This window comes from Ptychodera flava, chromosome 22, assembly GCF_041260155.1.
Source record: "Ptychodera flava strain L36383 chromosome 22, AS_Pfla_20210202, whole genome shotgun sequence".
Lineage (NCBI taxonomy): Eukaryota > Metazoa > Hemichordata > Enteropneusta > Ptychoderidae > Ptychodera > Ptychodera flava.
In genome coordinates, this window is record NC_091949.1 from 316,957 (window position 1) to 344,307 (window position 27,351).

At 38.4% G+C, this 27,351-nt stretch overlaps 1 long non-coding RNA gene across 3 annotated transcripts in view; it reads right to left on the reverse strand.

The window, feature by feature from the left end:
- The window catches only part of LOC139122431 (uncharacterized), a 69,916-nt gene that overhangs the window by 24,043 nt on the left and 18,522 nt on the right, over positions 1-27,351 (reverse strand). The window contains exons 3-9 of one of the 3 annotated variants that reach the window (XR_011549463.1): positions 17,904-18,008; positions 15,977-16,087; positions 15,305-15,475; positions 7,615-7,703; positions 7,021-7,265; positions 5,102-5,220; positions 3,956-4,711 (exon numbers count right to left, since the gene is read on the reverse strand). This is a non-coding gene — a long non-coding RNA (uncharacterized lncRNA). Of the gene's footprint in view, positions 1-3,955; positions 4,712-5,101; positions 5,221-7,020; positions 7,266-7,614; positions 7,704-15,304; positions 15,476-15,976; positions 16,088-17,903; positions 18,009-27,351 lie in introns of those variants that run through there. The other 2 variants (XR_011549464.1, XR_011549462.1) reach the window with 2 other exon arrangements.

Genomic DNA, 27,351 nt, shown 5'->3' on the forward strand with positions numbered 1-27,351 from the left:
GATTATCCCATACTGCTTGTTTTGAAGGCCATATAATTAACCACCCAAGTTCCCTACTCATTAATTTAACCCATGTAATAAAAATAGAACTCACCAACCCATCAGAAATTTGAAAACGAAACGAAGATCAGGTATTAGTAATGCCAAACGAAGACGCATCATGACCAAAAGTAATTCTTGGGGCAAAGTAAGTTTTCTTGATGGACCTGGCCTATTGAAATAAACTTCGGATGTGGAATATCTTGATGGTGTTTCTTTCACCGTTGGTTTTTCCCCCTTCCAATATTGTATATGTGCTGCCTTTGGGAGTAAATGATCGAAAATGGGAGGTATGTACGACCCCAAATGAATAAGAAATACGAGTGATTCTGAGACTCTCAGTTCATAGAAGAGTCAAAGTGCGATCACGTTTGCGACTGTAATTGAGACTCGCATTTCGCTCGGGGATGTATATTTGCGAGTGAATTTGAGACCGTGTCTGAGACTCTCATTTAACGTACAAACAGCAAGTGCGACTGTTCTTGCTACTGACATGTGACTGACTCACTTCCTGACGTAATGTGGAAGGTCCGTCGTTCGCGTGGCATCGGCACACGCTGGAGAACCTGCCAGCTCAAAAGTTCACCCTTGTTCAGCTCAAAAGACATGACGAATATCGTTTCACAACAGTCTGAACGGACGGGTGGGATCTGATCGAAGCTAAAATGTAACCGAGCTTTTATAGAAAATACTCATCTATTCATTTTTATTTTATAATATACATACTTTCCTAAAACAACATGCAAGTTAACACCTTTTGGCGAATCCAAAGATCAGTTTTGCCAGGGACTGAGTGTTCGGCAAAACACAAACATGAAGGCATTAGTTACGTAGGGTAGTGACTGCGTTTCACAAGTTTTGATAGTTTTCGTGATTTGCAATTGTCTCAGACGTGTCGGAATTGCGGTGATTATTTGAGTTACTTTCCATCAAAGACGAGTGGGGTGCGGGATTGCTGGATAACAAAGGTCTGTAAGATGTCAATCAAAAAAGGACGCGATACAGGTGTGAATCGGTAAACGTTTGCGATGTAAACATGTTAGATACGGCACAGCATTGTAATTAGATGGAACGACCGCAGTGCAGACCCGCAAGCACAGGCGCTCTGTAGCTTGGTAGTCTGCTAAATAGATCGATTCTCGGCTCGATCTATCGATCCCGTAGTCGATATGCCCACGACTGCAACCTAAACACTCATTTAGGTTGCAGTGCGGGCATGTCGACTACGGGATCGATAGATCGAGCCGAAAATCGATCTATTTAGCAGACTACCCAGTTCGAGCGCCTGTGCCCGCTGGTATGTCACTCAAGCCATAGCGCGTTCTTGCGTAGACGCTGTACCTAGAAACGCCGCCATTTCTAATCGTTTCTTCCACAGAACTGTCATGAAAAGTTCAGATTCAAGTTCTTTTAGATTTTGCTGTCGTGAAAAGTATTATTATTATCGCCTTGCCGTTTTAAAAGAGTTTTGAGGACCTAAACGACATCGTGTGTTGCTCCACTGCCATGGAATCCGATGTCAAGGAAAAGCGGTGACTTTTTCAAGTTGAATGAAATTTCCTTTCTGTTTGCATTATTAGTCAATTAATCGAAATACTTTTGTTCACAATTGATTAAACTATAGACAGTGGACTGTCTCGATTCTCCCGTCTATGAATCGATATTCACTGACTCATTCTTTCTCTTCTTTGTCGATCGATGACAGTAATTTCATCTTCAATACTATGTCCACAGTCGCTCGAGAGTTATTCAGCTCTGGGACTAGTCGCCCCATAGACGAGTATACAGAAGCGAGAAATACCTCGCTTCTGTATACTCGTCTATGGGGCGACTAGTCCCAGAGCTGAATAACTCTCGAGCGACTGTGCTATGTCCTCATTCTACAGATGATATCCAAACCTATATTGTCATTTATTTCTGACCAACGTACAAAAACTTGGTCCGATCGCCAAAGCACATATCTGACGAGATGTTTTGCGAAACAGTGAATAAATACATTGGATGAACAGCCGTACTCTATGCATTAGAGGATATCCATGTTGCAGCCTCTCCGAAAAAAATACCCGGGGATGTTTAGGCAGTAACAAAGGCGATGACTCAGTTAGTTGAATAAAAAAACTTTTCGTACATCATATTTTTATCTAAGCGAACATTTGTCGGTTTGATGAGCGACAGTACGCAGATCGCCCATATAAAACTAGTCAAAACAATTCTGCGACAATGATGGTGCCTCGTCGTGAATGTCCTTGAACCCGTAGCCGCAACCATTGTTTTTTTTAATGTGTTAAGGGGTTGATGATTGGTAGAATTCATGTATCAAAATTTGATGACACACGTGATTGAATCCTGTTATTGTTAGGCAATTGACGGTGTGTAGGGACGGCTACAGCCCACGGACCATGCATGACAGTATCAGCAGTACGAAGTACATTGCATGCTTTCTGAGAATGAACAGCTTGTTTCCATAGCTACCATGCGAAATCCGGCTTTGACAAATGTTCCTGTCCTGTCGGACGATAACTTTCGAGCTGCGTAGCTACTGTTGAGGTTCAGATATCCGAATCAATCGTGTTCGAAAGGCTTATCGATTTACAGAAAATACTAAACTTTTGTTATTAGTTAGATGAAACGTTTGCCGACGGGAACGTCATCGAGTCATACTCATTTACATATCACTTCCCAGTTCAGGCGATCTCGCTTTGTGGGTCCATTGACAAGTGAGAAAGTGCTAATTTTGACTGAGGTTAATGGATGACGTACATTTTCTTTGAGCCTCCCGGGCCTTCCATATGAAAAATATGCGCTCAATCAGTGATTGGCTTAAGCTGATACACGTCATTCTCGCACTAACAACGGTTATTGGAATAGTTCAAGAGTTATACACACCTATCCTTTTCATGCCCTCCGAAAGAGTACTAGTATTTAAGCTCATGTACTCCAAAAAGCCACTTTTGGAAAACGACTAGCTGACAGCTGATGACAAAACGCACTCAATGTGATTTCACGCTTCCTTGGTACTCTTTATACAATATTTTTTGTTAAAGTAAAATGAAAGACGAAAAAAGCTCCGTGAACTGACGATAGATTTCCGAACATCTGATGAGGTGAAATCTACTCAAATTGGCGGATCAATCGGAGCAAAGAGAATATGGTATTTCCCATTTGATCTCCGAAACGTCATCGTGGAGTTTCTCACAGAAATGAAATTTTGTTTGTTTCATCGTTCGTGCTCGATAGCTGTCGACGCGACTGCAGCTGTTCGACGCGACACGAAATTTGCAAATTCGTCGATGTATGAATTATTCGAACTATTATGGAAATCAACAGCAAAATGAGCAAGTGTTTCAATATGTTTCGAATTACAAAGCAAGCTGGACATCATGAAGTCAAAAAGTAATACGAAATTTTCAAATGAATGTGAAACTTCATGAAGGTCAAAGGTAAAAGTATATCATGACTGGGCGTGACGTTGAAGGTTCGATAAACAGTATGGCATCAACAATAGCCGATACGGCGTGTGCGTATCTGACGTTAGTCCAGTCTTTCTCTATTTTCGCTAGTTTTATGTCTTAGTACCCATTTATCGGTTTTATTCGCCATATTTTATCAATATTCTCAATGTGTTATATAAATACACCAGCTAAATCGATTGTAAGAACTGACTTACCTTTCCGTAATCATAGGCCTTACTCTCTATACCACGGTCCTCCAGGGACCGTGTCTATACGGTGCGTCATGCAACCGCGTAGTTCGAATATACATGATTGATAAAGAGTATTTGTTTTATTGACCTTTATTTTCCATAATATACAGTAAGATGAGAAATGAAGGGGAAAGAAGCTGAGGTAAGGCATACGTCGATGTCGACACGTCGTACTCCGTGATCATTTTTTTCAAGGACCTGTGTGCACGGTCCTTCCACAAACCGTGGTCTGGTGTCTCGATTGCTACTTGTTCTAGTCTCAGCGCCAGTCGCACTTGTCATGTGAAAGGTAATTGAGAGTCTCAGGTACAGTCTCAGATCAAGTCGCATTTACTGTTTACTGTAATGAATGAGAGTCTCAGATATAATCGCAAATGAGGTCGCATTTAGTATCTTCTTCAATTTGAGAGTCTCATATTCAGTCTCACTTCCTGTTTATAAGGGGTCGTAGATACCTGAAAATGGCCTCAAAAGCAGCACAGTTCTTCAGGCCAGAATAAAAATGCACATCGGCATCTCTGATAATTTGTTCTGATGCTGTACTTATTTTTATTCCTGTGTCATCGATGTCCACATTGTCTGATGGTATATCAACATTGGTATTTCCTTGGGTGTTATTGTTGTTGTTAATACTGGTGGCGGTACATTTTTCCAACACTCTGCGCTTCCTGGGGGATGACTGGTACTGTGACATATTGGTTGTGAGGAATAGTGTTGGAAACGGGTTTTCCTTGGTTGGCTGCCCTTCTACAAAATGGTTGGAACATACACGCATACCTGGACCAGGCTTAAAGTCCACCCTTCCTCTACCTACTCTAGCAACCCACTGTCTACATAGATCTTCATTTGAGGGGAAGTTATGAAATCTTAATGACCCAACATGACTACGCTTGCTTTGCCTGTTAGGGTATCTTCTGTCGTTATTACAACCCTGAATGCAGCAACGGTCTCCACCTGGCATGATGACAACTATTAACAGAAAGAAATTTAAAAAGAGATCAAGCTACACCCAACATAACCTGGTTTTTTTAGATTTGAGGCTTGAGTGGGAATCACAGATATGAAAGGAAATCACAGATATGATCATAAAATCTTTGAAATCCATATACTACACATGACTTTCATCCAAGCTTGATAAACTTCGGATCTACGCCAACCACAGACAACGGAAAAAGAGCACCAACGAAGCATGGGCAGTCTGAGTTTAATCTTCAAGTTCAATCAATGGTGAAATAGTGACTTCATGAGCTACACTACGGTACCATACCGTACGAAAAGTCCGTTGCTAGGAAGATAACTACGTAGAAATCTTTTACTATTGAAATTGTAATTCCTAAATAAAAAGAAGATGATAGGTACCTTTGTTCAGTATCACAAATACATGCAGTGTATCGCAAGTTCATCACAGACTACATGGTATAAAGGTAGTCTCGCTTGAGTTGCCAGAAATCTGACAGCTGGCCGTAATAGGCGATCACCTTTCGCGGTCACAAACAAACGGAAAATATACATGCATAAAAATTACGAATCATTAGATGAAAAATGTATAAAGTACAGCCAACTACCAATTATTTGATGTAAATCGCAAAAAAAAATACGCAAAGCGAAAAAAGTTATCAGCGGCAAACGGGCGATATACTTCCGGGTTTTCACAATGACAACAATAAAGAGAGCCGCAAGCGACCGTGTCCGCCATTTGCCCCCTGTCCAATATGGCGTCGATAACCGTGAAAGGGTCCATTGGACCGGGAGACACGCTGAGTCTCAAGCTTCCATAGTGTTAGAATGATATTTAGCAATAGTTTGACAACAAATGGAATTCTTTCACCTTGAGATAGTGACTAGAATGGCATTTCCATGCCATGGATTAAGATCTAGCTGCTGTCATGATCTGCTGGCTCAAAGAGTTTGTCTTTTTCAGATGACTGTGATTACAAGAGATGCAGTTACTGAATGACTGGTAAACTATTGTGTTCCTGTTGTGTTGCCTGATTGTCTACGGAGAGCTAGGGAATTGTTCAACTGTCAGTATCAGTTTGCCATGGGATCCATTACAGTGCCAGGATTAGAATACCCAAATCCAAAGGGAGGACTGTCTGAAAGAGTCTATTGCTATAGCAACGGGACAGACTTCAGACTGAAACCCTATATAACAGCCATTGCACAACTATATGAACATCAGCTAAATAAGTGAAAGCAGCAGTGATTGTATAAAAACAAGAACTTACTATAATTATGCTTAATGAAATTCGTTTGAGTGTGTGCCTTTAAATGCTTTCCAGTGACTATATTGTTGGTTTGATCTGATCATTGTGAACCAGTTTCATTTTTACTTTCTTTATGATTATCATCAGTAGTAGAACTATTAGTTGAAGTGAAATAAATCTCAACACAAACTGTTATGCAAATTGTAAGACAATCATTCTTTCCTGTGTTTGTTGTTTGGATAATATGAACCAGCGTCCAGGGTAGTGTTGGCTGGCTAATTAATTGACAGTCCAACTCTGGGTTACACTAAAAGATGCCTTTGCAAAACTTAATCTTCCTTTTGTAACCTTAGGGACCGTCTCAGATTGTCGCAGAAGTTCAAGAAACGAAATTTCTTCGTTTAGATCAAAACCCCCTCCCCCCTCCCCCTACAGGAAACTTCAAAAGTGCGAAATGTTCATGTCTGCCTGAGAGTACGATGGTGCATTCTGCTATAGCTACTATAGACGTATTCCCCTTGCCACATTACAATTAAAGTAATCGATCAGATTTGAGTACTAACAGGGCATTTTACCGCATAACAGTTTCATTTTATCTTACTTTCCCTTTTTGAATCTCTTGTGCTGTTCTTTGTCTTTGTGAACACGCAATTTGTACTTGGTAGGGGCAGTAAATAAGCGAGAAACTTTGACAAGGTGGCCCAGGCATGTTCAATCATATTGAAACGACTATGACCAGGTGCATAACTTTGGTTAGAGCAGATGCTTATAAATAGCACATTTTTAAAAAGATTATACTTTTTGTCTATGTATATAATTTGATGAATGAAATGTTTAGAATACAATGTTCCTATCGGTAAATTGTGTTTGGGGCACAAGCGAAATGGACAAATTTGTTGGCACAAGTGTGCAGTTTTTCTTTAATTTAAAATAAACACACGAAAACTTGTGATCACAAAATAAAAGTGCGAAAGTGAAGTTCACTAATTGAATGGAGGTAAAACCCCCTCCCCCCTAAACGAATAAATTTCGCTTTTTGAACTTCTGCGACAATCTGAGACGGTCCCTTACCTGTGTCAACAAAACTGGACTCTGTTCACTGAAAGTAGTCTCTGTCAAGAAAACCACACGGATTGCAAAGAATGAACCACTGGCACTGATGCTTGAATGCTGTCTTCTAGTTTCTACCATTCTGAGTTGCCGATTTGGTACACAGGGATAGTCAAGACAGAACATCATTGAGCTCAATCACTACCAGGGCTTGTTACAGTTCATGTTTCATTGACACTGACAGATTGTGTTGGATTGGTCAGATCCTGTTCAAAGAAGATGACAGAGACAGCCACTTAATATTATTACAATACTGCAAAACTATAATTCAAAATACTACAGACGGTATACATCCTCACTCCCCTATCTAACTACTCTGTGATTGGCATTAGGATTATGACCATCATGCAGTGTGGGATTGACTGCCAAAAATCTCTGTGATGTGCTGTGTGACACAAGCTATCCAAACCTGGTAACATAACGCAATGATATCAGGTTAGGTTTCGACACAGACTGATTTACTGAGTTTTCAATGGTTTTGGAATAGTTTGCTGTGTCACTCTCACTCTTTGTCTGTGAGGGCCAGAAGCTTTGACAAGATGAATTTTTAACTACCTTTTGATTTTCATGTTAATCACAGGCTCATGTTCTACTCTCCAAAGAATGTTGAAACTCCATTATTTTTAACTTCCCAACACTAGCATCTATAAGCAAAAAATGCAGTTATTATTGTTTATAGTTGAATTAAAGTCCAGATGAGAATTCACTTTTCAACAATAATGTGATGCAATCTAAATATGTATAGGCTAGATTAACCTGCTGAAAACTTTACATCTCCATATGCTTTGGAAACAACTATAAGAAACTGGTTGACATTAAAAAACAAGATATAGATACTAGCCCTTCATACCAGGAAACAGAATCAAGCATAAACCACTGACATCATACCACTCTCTGTACTTTTTATATGCTGTTTTACATGCTTCTGATTATGTTTACCCGGCAGCAATAGGTTGCAAAAGGTCACCATTATGTGCAATGCTTTCAAGAGGGAAGGTAGAGCTTGCTTATAGTTTGGCACATGAGTAATATTAGGGCAGACAATTTCACTAATAATAACAAATGTGCAATTTGGGCGTTAGGGCACTCACCCTTAAATCAGGTAGAGGTGTGCCCTGGACTATGAAAAACAAACTCTTCAACTTTTCTTTAAGGTAGTATGTGCCTCAAAAGTGAAAGACTTAAACTTTTGCTTAAACTTTCCTCTATGAAACTTTTGACCTTTCGCTCACCAAATCAAGAATAACAAGTCATCGTGATGACACAGTCCCCACTTGTTAATGGGTATATTTTGATTACAGGTCCTCAGAGAGGAAGTCCTCTTCATTAGGTCTGTGATAAAAATACTTTTGAATGAATTCGCTTGATACATGTCTGAGTTATGGTTCAGGACATGAAAAAAATCGTAACAAAATGGTCGCACACTGGCCATATTGGATCGCATCACAAAACAAATTGATGTGCATAGCTATGACATTGGTCGATGTCCTTGTACCAACTTTGAATAAAATTGGTCGAAACATGCGGATATGCCTGAGAAATGGCTCTGTACATGAAAAAATCATAATAAAATGGCCGCCTGGCGGCCATATTGGATCGTATCACAAAACAGACTGACATGCATATGTATGACATTTGTCAATAAGCTTGTACCAACTTTGAAAAATACCGTCAATGAAGCTGTACCTTCTCTAATGTGTGGCCAGGTCAGGTAATTGGTTGTTGGCATGGAGTTGTTGGTAAATAGTTAATGATGTAGGGGCATGAGGTGGGATATGGACCCAAAGAACCCAAAAGATGATTAAATACATCAATCAAAAAAATTCTAAGCTACAGTATAAACTGCCTAAAGATAGTTCAATGTGGGAAAAAGTTAAATAATTCAGAAATAAGAATTCACAGTCCAAAATGGTAATGACGCACTTCCTTACTGACCTGAGTGCATGTGAAATACACAACCTGGCATCTGTAAATTAAATGTATACCAAGTGATCATTTTAAGTCACTTTTAACTGTTTTAATGGATTTTCCAAAGAGTCCTGTGAAAATGATGAAAAACGCTTATCTGGTCTTGTGTTTGTATAACCTCATGGCTGATAATTGTCATAGTATTGAAAAAAATTGAAAGTGAAGAAATTACTGTTTTTAATAGGCATATTTTCCTTGAAATACATGACCGTGTAAAGAATATATGCTAAAAGTGTTTAAGAGTAAATTTCTTTTCAAAAAATAATTTAATCTGTGACCAAAGGATTTTTATTCTTTGAGTTTACAAATTCAAACATTGCAATTTGTTCAATCATCTTGTGCAGTGCAAAATTTATAAAATGACTGAAAAACAAAAAAAAATTGGCAGAATTACAGTCTTTGTGATGCAAAATTATGGGTTGACATCACGATAACTGTTATCTGTTTGAAGTACTAATATACTATAATTTAAAAAAGAAAAGTTCATGCAGAAACGGTAAAATATATTGTCAGCAATGTAGTGTTAATTTTGACTTTACATCAAATATGCCTTTGCTGGATACCAAATATATAGGGCGAAATATTAAAATCAGCCATGTTCAGCAAAATCCACACAACAGCATTGATCCTTTTCTAATTTGATTTGATTTGCTCATGTTATCCTTGTCTGACAGTCAGTACAATATGGAACTTGAACACAACACAGTGAATAAGTATGCTGTAAATGAAATGGTGTGGCTGCATCCACATGCAGCAATAGGTGCCTTTGTCTCTCACCCCTCATTTCCAACCTGTCCCATCCCTGAAAAAATAGTTTGGTCTTATATTTGTAATGTTAATAATTTCTGTATTTGTTAAAATGTGAGCATCTCAAAAACTTTTGATCATAAACATTTTAATTGTTTTTTATAGCTGACCAGTCAGTTAACCTGTTTATTTTGAATATTTGCGCATTTTTCCTCAGTATTTGACATTTTCTGAATACCTTCTTTTTCAGTTTGTCATTTTCTAAAAGTTTAAATGCTCCTTTGTGTGGTCAAGCTTTCCACAAGCATCAAATGTGGTACTTCATATAGGAGGGTCTGCCTCTAGAGGAAGGGCATCATGAATAGTGTTTGTTGGTTAATTCCTCCACGTAAACTTCTGATTGTACTGTAAACATTGAACATGGCCGACGTCCGATTTTCCTGTCTAAACTTTCACTCATTTTCGTTCATATGACTCTGAAACTCCAGGAAACGATTGGGAAGAACGGGTTATCTTGAAATATTGAGGTACTCGCCGATATTTTGCAAAATTAAATGAGAAAAAATGCAAGGAAAATGCCGACAGGCTTTCACAATGACAGTTTTCAGACTCGGAGGCATATGATCATCTCTGCAGATTATGCAACAGGCCAAGATCACGTGAGGCCATGAGGGGATATCCACGCAACTCAGTACCAAACACTAGCGCTCACAGAGTGAGCAAACACAAAGTGAGTACCCCTAACGTCAGCTCAGTAGTCTGCAATAGATTGTAGTCAACTAAGAAACCTTGGAGAAAGGCTTAACACTGTGGCTATGCCGATAAGTCCATTTTCATTTTTGTCATAGCTCAAAATCGTTCTCCCACACCTCAACCTGAGCCATGAACACCCCCACCAGTTTATGATATGACCCATCACAATGGCATGACGTCAACGGATCTTGACAGACGGAAGTCTTGACAGACGGAAGTACTTGACAGCAGCATACTGGTTTTCAACTCTAATACCTTCTCTGTCTATAAATAGACACGAGAAGGTAATAAAATCGGTTAAGATGTGCCTGAGTTATGGCTCTGTACATGAAAAAATCGTAATAAAATGGCCGCACAGTGGCCATTTTGGATCGTATCACAAAACAAATTGCCGTGCACAGCTATGACATTTGTCAATAAGCTTGTACCAACTTTGAATAAAATCGGTCGAAACATGCCTGAGTAATGGCTCTGTACATGAAAAAATCGTAATAAAATGGCCGCCTGGTGGCCATATTGAATCGTATCACAAAACAAATTGATGTGCATATCTATGACATTGGTCAATGTCCTTGTACCAACTCTGAATAAAATCAGTCGAAACATGCCTGAGTAATGGCTCTGTACATGAAAAAATCGTAATAAAATGGCCGCCTGGCGGCCATATTGAATTGTATCACAAAACAAATTGACGTGCATATCTATGACATTGGTCAATGTCCTTGTACCAACTCTGAATAAAATCAGTCGAAACATGCCAGAGTTATGGCTCTGTACATGAAAAAATCGTAATAAAATGGCCGCCTGGCGGCCATATTGAATCGTATCACAAAACAAATTGACGTGCATATCTATGACATTGGTCAATGTCCTTGTACCAGCTCTGAATAAAATCAGTCGAAACATGCCTGAGTAATGGCTCTGTACATGAAAAAATCGTAATAAAATGGCCGCCTGGCGGTCATATTGGATCCTATCACAAAACAAATTGACGTGCATCTGTATGACATTGGCCAATGTCCTTGTACCAACTTTGAATAAAATCGGTTGGAACATGCCTGAGTTATGGCTCTGTACATGAAAAAATCGTAATAAAATGGCCGCCTGGCGGCCATATTGGATCGTATCACAAAACAAATTGACGTGCATCTGTATGACATATGAAGTAATCCTTGTACCAAGTTTGAATGAAATCGCTCCTGGGCATCTCAGAGATATCTGCGTGAACGGACGGACGGACGCACGCACGCACGCACGGACGCACGCACGGACATGACCAAACCTATAAGTCCCCCTGGACGGTGTCCGTGGGGACTAAAAATCAGGGGTCATCGTGCAAAGTTTGGTACCACATAACCAAATTACCTAAAATTTATGGATATTTGAAATTCAAAATGGCCAACATCCATGTGTTAATGGAGAAAAATAAAACTAATATGGTGAAACATTTTCTTACACCAAGAGCTTTAAAATGAGGCCCCCCCCCCAACAAGCGGTTGATCAGAAAAGAGATGTAATTTGAGAGCCTAAATATCTGTGCATGAGACACGTTGTACCTAAAGTCTTGGATAATACATGTAAGTCTACATTTAAGTCCAAATAATGGCAATATAACTTTACATTTTCTACACAATTTTGGGTCAACATCATCCTTGAGGAACAACAGGGGTCAAAAGTCAGCATTTTATCAACATTTCCTTGGTCAATAAGTGCACTATTATGTTACATATAGACATTGATCTACAACTCAAACATGAGGTAAAAAGTGGAGTTTCAAATCTGCTTTACAAAATCACATACCCTTTCTGTGGCATTACCCTCCCGTTGGTGTGCAATGAGTAGCACAAAGTATCCAACTACACACTTAATATTTTTGGAAATTGGTTAATGGAACTGCTGGTAAACTTTGACCCTTTGGAAACACCCTTAAATGGGAGTTGATGCAGGGGTTTTGAAGAGACACACATGCAGACTGGAAACAATTTTTTCATCTTTTGGCCTGTTGGGTGAATTTGTTGCACTATTATGTTACATATAGACATTGATCTACAACTCAAACATAATATCTTGCCAAATCATGGGAAATATGTAATGGCTGTAAAATTGTAAACCAATTACAATTCCCTTACTGAAATTTTAGGCCTCCCGCAAACTGTTACTGCAAATTTGCCGCAAGCTTTGCAGTAAATTTGCAGCAAACTATTTGCCGCAAATATGCGGGTGGTTCATTTTTCAGATGCAAATTAGGTTTCTTGTGAACTTGCTGCAAATATGCAGCAAACTCTCTGCCGCAACGTTGCTGCAAACTCTTTGCAGCAAATTTGCGGCACAATCCTTGCAGCAAACTTGCGGCAAATTAATTTGAATGTTACTGAAAATTTGCCGCAAACTCCATACAGCAAATTATTTTATTTGCGCTGACCATTGTTTCTCGTGAAACTGGTATTTCAGAGTTTAGTTGGATAAAACACATCTTTTGCTGTCCACACTCGGCCAATATATAAATATTATTTATCCAACTTAACTCTGAAATACCAGTTTCACGAGAAACAATGGTCAGCGCAAATAAAGTTATTATAAACAAAAAGATGACAGAGAAAAAAAGGTTAAATTCAATTGTGGTACAATTTATTTTATATGCCATGTTCATTTCATGCCACATAAGTGTCATGATCATGTCAAGATTTTCTTTTGACTTGAGAAGTTTCATGTAACATTTACATTACTGTCAAAGGCTGCGATTTGGCTTTCTGCTCTCTGAATTTCTTGTCCCTTTAGTGTAACCAGCAATGGATTCTGAAAAATATAAATCGTTCAGGGAAGAGTGTAAGTCTTTACCGTTTGACCAAACATTGTAAATTTCATGAAAGCAATCGATAATTATTTGAAAATGAGACAAAATCAAGTGAAAAATTGAAGCAGAAAATGCATAAATATTCATGATCGAAATTAAATTAATAATGATTAAAATGTCCGACAGCGGACAACTCGCTGTATGTTGTTTACATACACGACGGCGACAATCTGCAAAAATCTCAGCACTTACTGTAACTGTTGTGAAACGAAAGTGAATTCAGTATGAATCAGTACTCAACGAAAATTTATCTTTCGGTAAAGATTGCAATACAACGATTACAGAACATAATTATAGCGATCGATGTACAGACGAACGGTACATTGACTTACATTTCTGAACGGCTCGCAGACGCTGGACGATTCCCGGTCCGGTTGCAGGTCTCACCGTGCTGTGTGTAAATACCGTACTCAGAATATAGTCGGCATCTTTACTGCCGCTCGCGTTCACAAATTTAGAACTCCGCCTGTCCCTAGGACTGTATACACGTTTTTGCAACTATGTGATATCATTTGGCTGGCGATTCCATAGAAAGATCACGAAATTGTCCACTAGAAAATTCCCTGCTCACAAGTACGCAGCCGACACTGGCCGATGGTACTAAAATCTAACTTCGCGCCGATCAAGCCTCATGACGATAACGGAAGTGTGATCTATAAATCATTACGCGATTGATAATGTAGTCCCGTTTTTAAATGCTGGAATTGACTCTACATCTGCACCAATCCGTTATATTTCATACTTAATATAGCATTTAATTTATTAGTTTAATGAAAATGGTTATTTTTATCATAGAAAGACTAAAAAGAGAGTAAAAATTCTTTCAGCACGAAGAATCAATATCAATGCGCGAACTGACCTTGATGAACCGTGACCGGAGATTGTAAACATGTCGGCTGCTCGCAGCTGATACACAGGACGTGTTGGACGTTGGTGAAGCGGCGCTTTGAATTTTCGTATAGCGACTCGGGATGGAGTGTAATCCTAAATCTCAAATTTGTGCTCGGCAATACAACTCTAACGCTGAAAACATGGACAAAAGCCTTTTACCTCGACCCATGTTATCAGAAGGCGAGATTTTGTCAGCGGCATCGATGGGACAGACTGTAAGCTGCAGTGCATTGTACGTACCGTATACATGTACTATATTGATGGGATGAATAGCTTGGAGCACAGCCACTACTCTGCTTGGAGGTAGTAGCGGAAACATTACTGTACAGATTTGCAGTAACAAAAGTCTACGACGTGTCCTTACAGATCATCATCAAACGCACATTTCGTTCGAAACTGTTTGCATTTTGGTATCATTCGCAGAAAATACAGGGTGTAACTTGCAAGACAGACAAGTCCCTGTTTCAAAAATTTGTTTCCCTAAAAATTCAGTTTTCGATCCAACCATAATTTACCCAACCGGATTGTCAAAGGGTACTTTTATTACATCATGTCACTACAGTATATACTATAGATGCACTCTACATCCATGCAATGCTTTCACCAGCATAACTGAAGCTGTTCATTATCTAGCATTACCAGTTATTATAATTTAAAAAGTGGATTGTCTGTTATGAAATAAAGGAACATAAAATATAAATGAAAGATCAATTTTATGTTGCTTACACATGACTGGTCACGAAGTGCAACAGTACTCAGTGTGTAGTGTGTACTCCCTGGTAATGAAATAGTGGGAAATATGTCAATCATGTGTTGCTGCATATTTGCAGCAATAATCTGGTTTGCCGCAAATTTGCAGCAACTTAGTCGTTTACCGCAAATTTGCTGCAAACTGACTTAAGGGTTTGCAGGAGGGTCACATCTACCTGCAAACTTCTGCAACTCCTTCCTGCAAGCTATATGCTTGCTGCATATTTGCAGCAAACTTACGGCAAATTTGCAGTAGAAATAATTTTCGGTAAGGGAACTCACCAGATTTTGTTGTCTTGTAAGAAGCCACCATAATTATGCAAGTAACCATGACATCAACGCTGTACAGATACCTGCTATCATAATTGTTATTTTGGTAGTTGCATGAAAACAGTAACAGTCACCATTCTGGCAGGGATTGGTCAGGCTGCATGGACAGACAACTATAATATCCTATGCAGAAAAACAAAATATACAGAAATGGATGAGCCTTAACGGATATACAGTATTTCACAGATATTCTCGGAGCTCCTTTCAGTAAATGAATACAGAGTTCACTGGAGACCTTTTGTTCCTACAACCCTTTTCTAGATGTGCACGGTTTAAACTAAATCCACAGATTTTAATTGCACAATTTGATCTGATAGATGGATTTTCAAATTTCAAAAAATACTCTGTAAGCAAAGGAGGGAATTATACATGAACTGGGAGTTATACTCAGATGAATGCTGAAGTAAAGATGGGAGCCATATAAAAATTACAAAAAAAGAAACCTTTTCCTGTTTTTTTTTGTTGTGGCATAAATGTTTTTTTCAAGTCATCCAGTCAATTCCAGACTAATAATTGTCAATTAATCATTGTTCTTCACCAACATCACAAAAATATCCCCCTGATGCCCCTATTGGTAACATTAGTTTTTCCAAGGACATGAACAGACAATTCTCAGAAACTTACCTATACAGGTTGTTGGAGTCCAGCAACATGAACATAGACATTGGTAGTGTGTACCTAAAACTGGCAGGTAGAAATCTCCACTCAGTTAAGGACTGTACAGCACTGATTGATCTTTGTCAAATGCAAAAATAACTTCATTATACTTCTAAATTTGTGTAATTGCATTTCAAAAGTGAACAGAAGTCAGGTCAGACAGAATAAAAAATACATCGGCTCGGAAGGTGAAAATTGATAAGATTGAAGATTTAAATTATAAATAGCAGCTAAAAAATCTGAAACTGAGGGTATTTTGAAGCTGATTGGCTGTTTTGAAATGATTCATATGATCAATGGTATTCATACACCTCAACCATACATATGGATGATATTCTCTATCAACCAATCAGCTGAAGCTTCCACGATGCTGCTCATTGCAAGAAAAATAGTATCCCTTGAATTTCCTCAGTAAGACAAAAGAGGCAATTGGCAAATGTTTCTAAAGTTTTTATAAACCTATTAAATAACGTACTCAATGACTTTGTCATCACAAGTACATACATAATGCCATGTAGGGCTCGAAATTAGCGGTAGTCCAGCGTCCACAGACTACCAACTTTTCCCTGGCGCTACCAAAATCCATGAAATGGTAGCCCACAGTCGGACTACCAAAGCCTGGGACATGAAATACTTGGCGTGCGATGTCCGTCACTTTTGGACGAGCTAAATGCAGTCAACATGCAGTTTCATTTGTTTGAAGCAATTATCCTTTCATCTGTGAAGAGTTTTTTATGGTGACTATTACAATTTTCACTGCTATGTTGTTTTCACAAGATGCAGAGCGTTTGATACTAGAATGTTGAGTTGCTTTTCCGTGTGCAGTCTTTGTATGCCAGTTCACACCATGCTGTTGATCGGCAGCATACAAGACGTACTTGTGTCAAGTTTGGGGGTTTTGATGCTGAAATTTCACAAAACTGTCACTTCTGTATCCAGATATTGTGTAATCAGTTTGATTTGAAATAGTAACACTGTGTCAGTTAAGCTTGGCTGAGTTCCGCTGTCTTTTTTATCCATGGATGTCGATCGGTATCGATGTGTTACGTTCTGTACAGAGAGACTGGGGTGTAACAAGGCATGCCAGTTCATAAAGATCATGAGAATATTTTTTTCTGTTTTTCTTTACTCAAGTTACAATTTCTTTGGATATGTAAGCCGATTTTGAAAGTGATAGAAAGTGTTAAAACGTACATACATTAGCATAAATTAAGCGTTTGTGACACATAACATGGGGTTTCTCGAGTTGAAGCCCATAGTTTTACAGTTATTTTGTGTTGCTGAACCGGGGCTTATACTTGGACGAGTACAGTATCCCTTAACTAAAATATTCATGGACTACCAGCCATTGTCACAGGGCTACCAACTTCAGAAAATGGTAGCCCAAGTGGACTACCATGGTAAAAAGTTAATTTCGAGCCCTGCCATGACATGCACTGAAACACTTTCAATTCTTTTCCTGACAAACCTACTCTGCAACATAAACTTGATAACCCAATTGCTGAAAGATATTTTTATAATACATCAGTAACCAGAGCTGTTATATTTGACATATTTTGAGCATCTGCAAGTGGTGATGAAGGATACTTCTTTCACTCTCCTTTGGTCTGTTTGGTTGCTGACAACTTTAAACACCACTGAGCAGTTTCGTTTGATATTTTTTCATTGAAAATCATTCAATTTGGTGAGTATCAGTTCAAATACCATGCAATGAAGTCACAATGTACCACTTTTCTTAAAAAGATTATCCTTACTTGACAGAATTTTGTCAAGTGTATGGACACTGGCATTAAAGTTTTTGCAAGGTCACGTCCATTGGTTTTCAATTTGAAAGAAAGTTGGTGGAAATGGTCGACATGACTAAGGGACTGTGGATATGCAAACATGCACTTACCGGTACAATAAATAAGGACATCTAAAGAGACAGAGAGTACAGCCACTGCAAATTTGAACACAGGTTCCTTGGTTACTGTATGACTGGAGTAGAATGGCTTGACAGCTGTGGGGAAAGACAAATTTGTTGAACAAGTTTAAATTACATAGATTCAACGTTTCTTGAATTGAGATATGAATCTCCTAAATAACACTTATAGAAATGGTCACATACGACAAAAACTTGATCACTGTGAGTTTGAATGTCTATCCCTAAATTGTCAAGCAAGCTTGAAAAGCTCAGCATGTGCATGCACACGTGTGAACACATCACAATGCGGAGGGTTTGTGACACATGATACTACAGTCAAGGAAAAAGGGGCATAACTATTTTTTTCTGTCTTTGCAATTGTCTTTCTGTGTTGCAGCTCTCCAGACATGTGTACACAGTGTGAACTCTGTAAAAAAAGGCTAGGATGTAGGAATGGACAAAACACCGTACACCATTTTCACACCATTTGGTTGACATGCGTCAGTCACTGAGACACTGGCATACCTGGTATAAAGCCATTATTTCAGCAAGGTGGACATCGACTCAGACACTGTGTACAGTCACTGAGATACTGGCAAGTAAGACCAGCATGATAACAATTTTACTTTGTTTTGCTAGTCTAAAGTGGGCTGTGAAAATAAATGAGAGTATACATCTCAAAACACTGCACGTACCGGTACTGTAGTTACAAAATTTGCATTCTGTTGTACAGGTACATAGACAAATTTTTGATGAATCACCCTTAGAATTGTGATATTCTGAGCAGTGACATTCCAACAAAGGAGGCACAATAAAAACTCTTGTTGAGGTGATTCAAATGCTATATTTTCTAATTGACAACATATTTATCAAGTTTGCTGGCATGACATTCAGGCAAACCGTAGGCATTCCCATGGGCACAAACTGCGCCCCACTTCTTGCAGACTTATTTTTGTATTCTTATGAAGCAGAGTTCATGCAATCACTTCAGAAATCTGGGTGTAAAAGGATTGCCAAGCGATTTAACAACACCCACAGATACGGTATATTGATGACCTCATCAGTTTAAACAATCCTGGTATATCCAATTATATACACCACATCTACCCAGATGATTTAGAAATAAAAGAAACAACTGAAAGTGTGGACTCGGCATCATACCTAGATGTATTGTTTGAAATTAGACATAATACACTATATACTAAGCTGTATGACAAAAGAGACGATTTCAATTTTGAAATCATAAACTTTCCCTTTTTGTCGAGCAATATACCATCATCTCCAGCTTATGGTGTGTATATTTCACAACTCCTCAGATACAGTAGAGCATGCCATTCATATGAAGACTATTAGCTCAAAAGTTAGTGAGGCAAGGATTCTCAGAAAGTAGATTAGTGAAATCATTTAAGAAGTTCTACGGTAGATACGGAGATGTTGTATCAAAATATGACCTGTCTGTTTCTCAAATGATGAGTGACAGCATACCAAATTTTGACTCACAAAAGTAATTTGGTGAATTCACCAAATAACAGGGGATTTGTTGCTTTGGGTCAATCTTGACTGGTGCAGCTAGCTGGCAGGGTACGCTTACCCATTCCGGACACCTGGTACCACCACTATTTTGTGGTTCAAGATGACCCCATTGCCTTTGTCATCATCTATATGTTCCTTGGACCTGGTAAATTTCCCAGTTTACCTTGAATGATAACGATTATTGGACCTGATTTGATGTCTATTGCAAAGAGCTGGTGTGCACTTACATATAGATATATACAGCACTAAAGAAATACCAAAATTCAGTGTTCTGCCAAGCTTTTGCATCAGTGGGGTCTGAGGGCCCATGGAAGCTCAAAAAGTGGGTCGCTGTTGAAAGAAGGGGGGGTCATTCTCAAGACAATTATACACTTTATTACGTGCCATACCCGTGTTGTTGTTTCGAAGTTCGAACTCGCAGATTCCATGAGTGCTGCGGTTTTATGGTCCTACCTACAGTCTACAAGGCGAGTACTCGTTCGGAAATTCATGTTGTCTCGGGTCATCGTATTTCGTTTATTATTATGCTTTATGCATACTTTGCCAGTCATCTGGTTGTTTTTGGCATCGTAGTGGAGCCAGCTGAAATCACGTAACCATTTTTCATGAAGACGTCGAACATGCCTGCGTGACAATTTCAAAACTTGTGTATGATTTTATTTGCGTAAAGTGTATTCAAAATGCGTACGGCTAAGGAATCAGTATCTGAAGTGAGTTGAGCATGCAGTCTTTTCTGTAGAACTTGGAGGGTTTCCTGTAATGCGCATGCTCTATTAATAAAAAACAACAACCTGGGGGGCTTCAAGGTGCAGCTGAACGCTTGCTTCCCATGCCGTGATCAGGTGATGCAAGTCCCGTATATGATCATTGAGCAGCCCAATGAGTTCATGTTCAAAGAAAAGACCTTCTGACTGTGAAATTAGTGTTTTCAAAGGGCCAACAAAAAGCAGATACTGTTCAAAGTCCAGCGGGACCTCTCAAGAATGCAACCCGACAGATTCTAAATGGTCATCCGTAAACACTTTCCAAATAACATGCGACGTAATGACCATTAACTGTATTGTGTTACCAACAACGTAGACTCGATCGATTCTCGAATTTTTTGCATCTGTCGTGCCATTGTCTGTACAGAACTGATTGACGTGACGTTTTGTGATGATGAAATACAATGTTGCATAAAGTGCTACGGTCTGCTAAAATCTAAAATGTTGCAATATCATGATGCAATATCATGATGTTGCAATATCATGATGATAAACACAGGTATCCGGAGTTGCCGGTGTACATGCATAGAATCTCTCTCTATGCATGTACACCGGCAACTCCGGACACCTGTGATGATAAATGTCACTTGCAAGCAGGTGCATATGTTCTAAATTTTGTCCTGCATTGAATCACATTCAGGCAATACAGTGCATGCAGTGCGGCAAGTACGTCATTTCATGGGGCGGCATTTCTCAATGCGTATACGCAGTCATGATTTTTTTTGCGTATTTCAGAACAATTTTGCGTAAAATACGCAGGATTTTGCGTTAACGGAAACACTGGCCTGCCTCAATGAAAGCTGAGTTTCCGATGCATGGCTGCTCAATGTTTTGAGACTGCTCTGTTTCTGACTGATGCGTTTCCAATGTGGATGGCAGCGGCCTGCATTGGTTTTCAGTTTCCGAGGATGTAAACAGCTGAGACACGATGTCATGTTCGATCGTATTGTCTTCACTTGTCCGGTTGTTGGATTTGCCTTTTTAGGGCGGAATTGGTCCAAAGAAACTAAGAATTGTTCTGCCTCGGTGTTTTGATTTATTCACGGAAGCAATTTTCCATTCCAGAAAGTACTGTGAGGCATTGAATTTACAGTAACAAAGACACTGACTGGCTGACTTGAATCTAGCCAATGAAAACCTAGTTCACGATTATGCAAATAAAAAATCACTAAAGGTTGCTATGGAAGCAACACGTCTCATGTTCTCACGAGCAGCATCATGCACGCATGAGCAGCGTGGAATGTCTACTTCCGCGTTTGGCCTTTCGCGTATAGTACGTAAATAAGTGTATTTTTTTTACCGAAAGTTTAGAGGGACTGATGGCGCGCTGCGCCTTGCGGACCCGATGATTGATTTTTTGGGGGTCTTCAATTTTATTTTTGTGGCAATGGCGCAAGGCCGCGGCCTCGGCAGAACACTGAAAATTGTTAAACAGAAGGATAGTCCTGTCGGCATCTGTTTGACTTTCTTGTTGATAAACACTTCCTCTTCCTAGAAATTGGTGATGAATATCAAGCAAATGTAAAATAAATTCAGCATTTGAATTTTGATGCATGTTCACAGTTCACCTGTTTTGTAACTTTCCAAGACTTTGTCAAATAAAAATGGTTATGTCCCTTTCTTGCTTTATCCGCAGTCACCAGCCTTGGTACAGCCACCATTTTAAAATTTTGGATATGAACAAGGGATGTTGGGATATGCTTCAAGCATAGCAACAGACCAATTGTATGGATCTGATATGTACAGCCATAGATGGAAAGACCCCTATCTTTAAGGTTTCTGCTCTAATTTAAAACTCTGCAATATAACTTTTTAATCATTTGTAAACTTTGTAAAAATTGTATTCCAAAAACTACCTTTAGTATTATTTATGTTTACTCAATGTATCAGTAAACTTTAAGACATTGCAATGATGGAGGGAGGACTGTCACTAACAAGTGGCATCAGTTTGTCCAGCATGACAGGCATATCTGCAATCATACTCTATTGTATCATATCAAATCTATACAATATTTCCCATCAACCATGGAGTGAAAACACTGTCTTTGTAAAGTTTGTATGGCATATCTCTATGTTAAATTTTCAGTACAAGACTATTATATGATTATGCTGAACTTTTTGAGAGATTTCCCTCAAATATTCCTACAAAAAATATCCATTAGAAAAAAATGTGATGACTCAGCATTTTTACCTGCAGTTTTTTCATTAAACTGCCCCTAAATTAATAATTTTTAACAGTAATGATTTTTTCTTGAATCCCCACATAAATTTGTTTGTACAAATAAAAATCTTAATTTAGGAAATTAGCATTGCCATTTCAATACTTGCAGATTGTTTTGAGAAACTTGCCCAAATTTTCATAGCCCTAAGAAGTTTATGTTACTCCCACCTTAAACTATTTTCAAATATGTGTCTCTGCATATTAGTCATGCCAGCGGCTTACTGACTACGCATGCGCATATTCATAATATACTATGGAAGTAACCAGAAGTGTACCCTACTTTCATGGGCGCCGCCATGTTTTTTGAGTACTTTTAAATAAACAAATACGAAACGTGCAAATTTTTAGTTTATAACATGCCATTTATAAACTACCGGTATCTCTCTTTTATTAGCCAGTATTATTATCCACCTTGTTGCTGATAAAAAATATTGTTAATATCACGCCTAAAAAATAGAAAAAGGGAGAAAACTGTCTTGCATATGAACGAGGGCATACGCAAAGAATGCTGGGATTGAATAATAGAAAAGCACCCTCTCTGTCAATAACTAGATACAAAAATTACCAGTTTTTAGACAGACCGCTATAGTTTTCAGCTTGCAAGTGGAAGGTGGGCAGTGTACCGGTAGTTACCATTGGGATGATAATGATGGCACAATACATCCCTTGTTAAAAACAATAGGCTCTCATCATGGTAAAAATTGCAAATTTTCGTCCAACAATTTTACACATTACAGAAAATGTATACCTGGCATTGATATGCATATTTGACCTACAATATGTTTCCTATCTGCTGGAGAAGAGAAACCTGCTGTGGATGCAGGAGGGCCAAGTCGAGAATTCTTTTACCTGGTCCTTAACAGTATTCAGAGCAATACAGAAGAGCCTTTATTTGAGGGAAAAAAGGACAATTGTTGCCAAAAAGCAAACAGACAGTGATCAATCATGAGTCATTTGAACTAGTGGGAAACATTCTGACTCACTCAGTACTACATGGTGGCAATGGTCTTACTGACATTGCCTAACCAATTCAAGAATATATCGTTTCTGGTGATATTGACAAGGCAGCCAGTAAGGTGGAAATGGAGGATGTTGTCGATCTGGAGTTGCAAGAAACCTTGCAAAAGGTGAGGCATTGTTTGATATCTGAGTACCCATACCTTTTCGTTTATTTTCATTACCTTACACTACAGGCAAACTGCGCTCAATATTGATCACTGAGGGCGCGTCAAAATGAATTATTCATGAGGTGCTTTCAACAGGCGTTCTGCTGCACAGAGGTGCACAATCGCTCCACGTTGCATGTCAATGCCTGTAATTATTCACGTTAGCATCGAGAATCACCTGCATATTGGGAACTATATTATCAACAAACTCAATTCTTTTCAAAATTGTACTTTTGATTCAGAATTTTATTTAAAATTGATGTGAAGTTATTATGCCCCCGAGTAGCTAGCTGAGGGATTAGGTAGCCAATTAATGTATAATTATGTTAAAAAATTACAAGTTAGGTAAAAATAATGATCAATTTCAAAATTTGAAAACCATAACGTGGACATTATAATGAAAATACATTCTACCTCATTTAATTTTTTTCACCAGAGAGTAAAATGAAAATTTTGATCCAGAGTTTTTTTGGCTTAGGACCTGAAATAATATTTCACACCGTTGGGTTCAAAACTACATAGAAAACAATGGGTCATTCAGCTGTATGTCATCTCTGCCGGTACTAGACAAATCGCTCGGTTCAAAATTTTCATTTCTGTATAAAATATAAAAACTTCACACTAATAATATTAGAATGTTACACCACAATCGTATGGTTTTTGATTTTCAAAATTCTTTTCCTGTTTTCCAATATTTGCACATTTCGTCAATGTGCAGTGCGATCCGTTTACCCAGTAACCGATGTAAACAAATGGTTGCTATACGTGCGTGATCCGATGCTTGCCAATTAAGCCCGTTAATTTGGCTTTCCTCTCGCCCGCGGCCATAAATAAATGTTAATTGTCTGCGCAGAGTCTATTATTTCAATTATATTATCAACGAACCCGTGAAACCGTCAAAATTTACGAAAATTTCCTGTGCGAACGACAACAGGGCCCCAGAACCTGTCAGTGAGTTGTGTGCACGCTGCAAAAATTTTGCAAATCTGGAGATTTTTTGAATAAAAGCGTCTAAACTTGCGCCACAAATGCTCCATTTTATTTTGTGGTTGATTATGATCTTTATACATTGAATCACAATTTTCGTTTTGGCAATAAAGTTACTGTGTTTATATTCATATTCACGGGCATGAAAACAAACCATACAGTAACTGTGTATTGTGGGCAGTCACAATGGACAGGGCATGGTAATAATATAATTTAGGATTATGTGCCAAACAGCAAAAAATACATTGTGAGCAGCAGCAATTGTCTTCAGGAATAGGCGTACATGTAGCTACCAAAGTCAGGGGTAGATTCAACTTAGCAGAATGGCCCAGAGAAAAGAAAAATACATCATTAATCTTACAGCAGAAATTAAAAGACACAAACTCAAGTTTAGAGGTAGCTAGAAAACTACTGGAAAATGCTAAAGATAGGCAGATGAGGATAGATAGGAAATTAAATACCCTTAAAGAACAAGAAAGTAAAAAGTTGAGGAGATACATTTAATTAGAAGCATATTTAATCACATATAGGCAAGGTGACAGTTAGGAATGCAGTCCCATCTAATTTCATGTTATTTGTGATTAACAAGTGCCTCAACATTTTTGTCATTTGATATTTTTACAGAGAAAGAGAATAGAAGACATCCATGACCTGTATGAAACAACATCTAAGGCTACCTTGCTGGACAACAATGAAAGCGAAAGCTTGATGCAGTCAAGAACACAGCAATACAAAAGACGAAAATTGACTTTACAGTGTGCAGAGTTGATTCATGGGGTGACAAATCTCCATCTGCCCTTGACAGAACCGCGACCCAACCAATACAGCATCAGATGCTGCATTGAATGGGTTATATTATGGTACACTTTGATATCATAAGCCTCTCAAGGACAGATGAAGACATTTATGAAGAATTCAAACAAGGTCATGTCAAATGTAATACTGTCACTTTTGAAAAAAGCATGTGTCTGTTCTTGAAAATGACAAAATCAATATCACAAGGAGTGTCAAAACAATGTATGTAAATGAAAAACGGATCTTAATTTCATTTAACAAAAATTTAAACGTCCTGGTGTTGAACAATTAATTTTGAATTCAATGCCACAGTTATTGCCCTACACAAGTGTTGTAAGCTTTATCAATCAGCTTTATATGGGGCATTTGAACCAGTTGTTGTTGACGGCAAACAGGTATGTCTAAACGAAAGTTAACAGATGTGTTACTGAAACTTGCAAACCTGTACTTGAAAACAGCAGAAAAAAATGAAAATCTATTAAACTGGTTTGGCCGAGGAAATTGTTTTCAAGTAGCCCTTGGGTCTGATGGTGCCCATTTGGTAGGTATAATGAAGCTACAGCTTGGCTTGTGAGTATATTGAATGTGGGCACCGAGTAGCAAGCCCTGATGACAACTTTGTCCTTCTGGGGCAAATTTAAAGGAGGATCACAACTACATGCTAGAGTTTGCCAAGACACACTGAAATGGAAACCTTGAAGCCCATAAATACCAACTGTTGGGTCGATAAACTTTCACTTAACTTCCTTTTGACATGAAGGGGTAATAGCCACCTTCTCTGGTGAATTAAGCAATTCAGCGACATATTTTTCATCCTTTGCAAATGTGTCATCTTCAAACATGGATACTATCAATGGCTAATGTAGGGAAAAAAGGTAAATGGCAGAAGTGGGTTTATGAGAGGAGAAACAAATGATGTAAAGGCAGTGGAGAAATTAAAGAGTACTGTAAACACATCTCTGAAACCTAAATCAGTATGTTCAAAAGTTACCCAGTTTATAGCCCGTAAACAGAGTAGACAAGAATATCACCCATCCCTTGACAAATTCATTGATCACGCTAAAATTGAGCCATTACATATAAAAAAATAATAAGTGGCAATATTATTTTACATTACTTCTGACAGATGCAGTGCCATTCACTGACAGCAAAGTACTGGAAGGTGGGCTCACATTGAGAGCTTTACGAAATGATTCTGTTCTCTACAAATTCTTGTATGCATTGAAATATGTAGTGAGGGCTGGCAAATTATTCAATAAAATTATGAAAATTATAAAAGAAGAAAGCCCCAAAAACACTTAATCAACTTGACTTCAGATTTACCAGAGAAGAGTCCAAGAAGTTGTGTAGAAATTACATGAATTTGTTGTCAGCATTTTGTGAATGACATCACAGGATATGTGTTCTTGCTTATGTGGGAAACCTCTTGAGAAATATTACATCTCATTAGTAGATTTAATATCAACGATGGTGATATTCTAGTGTTGAAAGATAAATGAAGGCTATTCTTTAATGCCTTTTCATTGTTCTTGAATGTAAATTCAATAGTGTGGCATTTAGGGTACATACGGTAGTACCAATGCATACAGAGGAAGCAGTTTAAGCAGGGGTTGGCAATAAATACAATGGAAGGTAGAGAATCAAAACACCAATGTCTTGGACTGTATGCAGAAAATGCAACACCAAAAACAGGTGGCAGCTTGTCTTCCGGCATGAGTTTGTTTTTCTATATTGGCTTAGATTGCATGACAGTTCACATGATAACTACAGGAGAAGCCTTGTACTTGATTATGAAACTAAAAAAAAGGGAAAAATACATTCAAAAACACTGCACTGAAGATCCAACCTACTGTATTTGCGGGAACAGAAAAGATGAACAAAATGAAAAATGTGAAATTTGCATGCACTGGCTCATGTCAGAAATTGCTTGTGATAAGGGAAAAATATCCTTGAAATTAAAAAAGCAAGTCAAA